The sequence below is a fragment of the Fulmarus glacialis genome, unplaced genomic scaffold (assembly GCF_000690835.1).
Source record: "Fulmarus glacialis isolate BGI_N327 unplaced genomic scaffold, ASM69083v1 scaffold19268, whole genome shotgun sequence".
NCBI lineage: Eukaryota > Metazoa > Chordata > Aves > Procellariiformes > Procellariidae > Fulmarus > Fulmarus glacialis.
The window spans coordinates 12412-16548 of record NW_009227808.1 but is presented as its reverse complement, the minus strand read 5'-3'; positions in this window follow the sequence as shown (position 1 = coordinate 16548).

Sequence of the window (4137 nt, the reverse complement as noted above, 5' to 3'; positions counted from 1 at the left end):
ATGCACCTTATGAGACAACCTCTAATTAGGTGATCACATAGGACTTTTTCTCATCCTCTGGAGATATTTACTGTGTGATAAATAGCTGTATTTTTTTCTATCTCTTAATGCATGGCCATAGTCCACCATCATACCCAACGTGAACTTTAGGACTCTATAAAATAATCATGGCAGGGACAGACTGAGGAGCAGCATAATCCCCATCTCCAGTGAAAGACAGCATCTGCTGCTCTGCGCCCAGGACTCAGTGCAGACATATCTTGAAGACACGAAGTGTGAAGACACACACCATCCAAGAAAAAGGCACTGGACAGACTAGGGGAAAATGGAGTTTCCTCAGTGCACTCGTGAGGGTGGTGTATGCTTTGTGTTAGTTAACTTGGAAGAAGGTGCATAATGTCACGGTTTTCCCCTACTCTGTTACAGAGGCACATCTGTGTCCCTGAGTGGGCCACACAAACGAATGAATCATCTCAGCTGCCATGGCAAAGACTAACGCAAAACTTGTCCAAAATGTCTGGTAAATACTTATTTCCAGCTGGAGGTAGCTGAAGCCAGACTTAAGAGTGTCTGTGCAATCAAAGATGATGCAGAGTGCTGCACCTATTGGGTGTTTGCTGTGCGGTGAACATGGCTGAATGGGAATTAGAGATGCAGGAGCCAGAAAATCTTATGAGGTAGAAAATGTCTCAACACCAAAATATCTTCAGAAATAAGAACTTCAAGATCTGTTTTTACAATACGGATAGTCACATGTTCAAATTCAAAGCCATCCATCCAAAGAACAGCAAGAGCCATTTTTTTTTCTGATTGAAGGGAGAAGTTGGAGAACAGGCACTGTAATGAGAAGATGGCAGTGGTGGCAGGAGTTGGATTTAGACCTACCAGAAGAGGCTGAAGTGCACTGTACAGCAGGGAAGGAGGAGGGATTGCACAGCAGCTCTCCACCCTCACGTGTGATGAGGTTAAGGAGTCCTTAAGAAGGAACGGGAAAGCATTGCTGCTCACTCTTATGTATTGATATGAGTCATATATGATATTTGGTGTTATGCAGAAGAAGTGATAGAGAAAGTAGCAAGTCTGGCTACAGGGACACATATCTGTACAGTAGCTCTAAGCCCAGCGCCAGCTACGTTGTTTCTTTGCTACGTGCTGCCTTTCAACTTCTGCCTAAAATTTGAGTAAGAGAGTCCCAGGGAAGCCAGAAGTCAGGGATAACTGTTGTTAGTGTTCCTGAGCAAGGACAAGCCACAGGATGATGAGAAAGAAAAATAATTGCTGCCAAAGGATAAATTAAAGCACGGTACTGACAGACACACATGCGCAATTCATAAATCTTCACTGACATCAGTCAGAAAACCATGATACATACCAAGTTCTTTGCGTTTGTTGGATGTTCATTTTTCATCTGCATTTCATATGGCTAGAACATGAGGGAATGGAAAGATAGGCAGAAAAGCAGGAAAGTGCCTATAAATCAACCCTGGGAAACATGTCCACTTTCTAAGACTAAGTAGAAGAAACTGAGAAGCCAAGGAGTGCCATGAATTTTGGAGATATCCATCCACTTTTTCAAATTAAAATTGTCACACATGGAAAGGGGGCTACGGTTTTTTCTGTGTGTCTTGTAACTTTTTTGTTACAAGAGTTGGCTGTGCTGCAAATGACCTTCAGTTTGCACTGCAAACTCTAAATACCAGCCCATTTGTCAGAAAAATCTTAATATTAAAAGCATCTCTTCTTGCAACTGAGTCATCTGCTGTTAAACGTCCCTAAGTTTGTACCAGCAACTCCCCACAGAGCCCTCTAACTAGGAAGAGCAATTTTTAAACATCTCACTGTGTACATTTAATGAAAATTCCTTTGAAATACTGTTCCTCAAGCCAAAAATTTTCTTTCAAGATCAAACATCATAAAGGAACAAACATGTTTTACACATATCTCAGAGTGAAAAGCAGATAACAAGTAGATAGTGGGCAGAAAAGACTGTCAGAAAATGAGAAATTTATGTTGTCATATAATATTTAAGCAATGGTTCAGCTTCAGATCATCTTTGAAAACAAACAGCAAAACAGTGAAACAAAATTTTTAACATGGTCATTCAGTCCTAACCTGAACCCTAAGGAGTCACAGTAAATTATATGGTAAATAGCATACGTTCGGATTAAGAATAATGTTTATTCTTAACGTTAACTACTTTCACGCTGTTACTCCTATCATAAATTACACACACACTGACCCTACAGCTGATACACAGATCAGTCCAAAACCAATGGAAACCCTATTATGAAAAGATCATTTGGGATGGTGATCAGAATCATACTCGCAAGTAGTTTATTAATATTTTTAAATATATATGTATGTATGTAAAGTAACATTAGTTTTAGAGTGAGAAAATATACTATGTGCATGACAGTGCAAGATTGATTTGATCAGTCCTGTGTCCTGAGATAAAAACAGTCCCTTCCTTTCCTTCCATCACTAACATGACTTCAGTGGGTGTTCATATCCTGTGAAATAACCTTCTCCATTAGACAGTCTTCCAGAGATGAACATCACTGTTCTTCCAGGAACTGACCAGTTCTAAACATATTCCATTATTTGCTTCCCAAAAGAGAGATTAAACCTAGTTTATAGCCAAAGTCAGTTAAGATATATTAAAGACATACCTCCTCCGTGGCTCTGACAGAGATACGGAAACCGCCACACGTTTCCTAAGCCCACACAAAACCCTACGCACGTCAGCATATACTGAGCCTTGTTATCCCATTTTGGTCTGGAGTCTGCCTCTTCTTTCTCAAGGACCTCAAGTTCTGCATGGGAAGGTATCCTGTCCTCCAGGCCAGGATTGGGCAACTGTAGCTTCACCATATTTTAAATTTCCTGACTGGAAACGCTGCCCCAGTGAGGAGATAATGAAACAGGCAGCTAGTTAGAAATCCGTGCAAAAAGGGAACATCTGTTTGCTGTCTTCAGCTATATATAGTGAACCTTTGGCACTAAACTTGAAAGTGCAGGCTTGTGGTAAAAAGAAGCGTCAGCAGATCATTCGATTGACCAAGTCAGCTCTGAAACTTATTAATGCTTTATCTGTCAAGGTTTTATGGAACAGTCTGTTCATCTACTAGAAGACATTGATTTCAGCTAATGTAATTCAGGAGATAATTTGGCTATAAACTGTAAGGTTATGAAACACCCCTTGCCACTCCCCTGTTTAAACTCACTTAAATAGATATATAGCCCTAGCAAATACAGACTAAAAAGATTCCACTGGCCTCAGACTGAATATAGATGTTTCATACTGTTTTTTATCAGGAAGGTAAACTGCTTGTGAATCACCATCACATTCAGTTTCCCATAATGTATGCTTACAAAATGGTCTATTTCGTGATAATTACCGAAACATGTTCTTCCTTCTCTGTAAGAGATCTTACTCTACTAAATGCTCTGACAAAAAGGATGGAGAATGAAAGGGATTATAAAATCTGACCTTTAAAATCATAACCGTTAATCTGCTTACCCTAATGCCTCTAATCATTACAGAACAAGGTCTGAAGAACATAACATCTTTCTTATAAATGGGCTTGAAATCAAAGGTCCCTTCACCTTTTCAATGACCTTATGATACACTGGTCAAAAATAAAAAAGAGACACTGGTTTACAAATATCACAGATATTACTCACATCCTCATTCTTTCAGGACAACCATAATAAGACTGTTCCGTTTGTACCTCAGCGTTATCAAAAGGTAAGTACTTGCCACTGAAAACTATTATAAAATCTAACAGTGTATGTCGTAAGAAAGAATTTTGTCAGCTAAGCCCTACAGGCTCATTGCATACAATGATACAGGGTGGTCAAAATAAAGAACTAGGAGGGATCTTGTAAGTCCTGCCTCTGCCAAAGAAGGTGAACACATCGCAGCATCCCTTTGCAACCTTACCATGTTGATTCAAAATTGATTTTTTTGTACTCCCTACTTCTAAAAGGCTGGTCTAGAATTTCAGTCCTCTTATGTCCCAAGAAGGCTGGTCATTATCTCTTGAATAGAAAAGTTACAGAAAAAGTCTTCATCCTTGACACGGACAACTGTATACAGTAGCCCAGATGGATTTTTCCTGTGCCTTGTAATCAGGT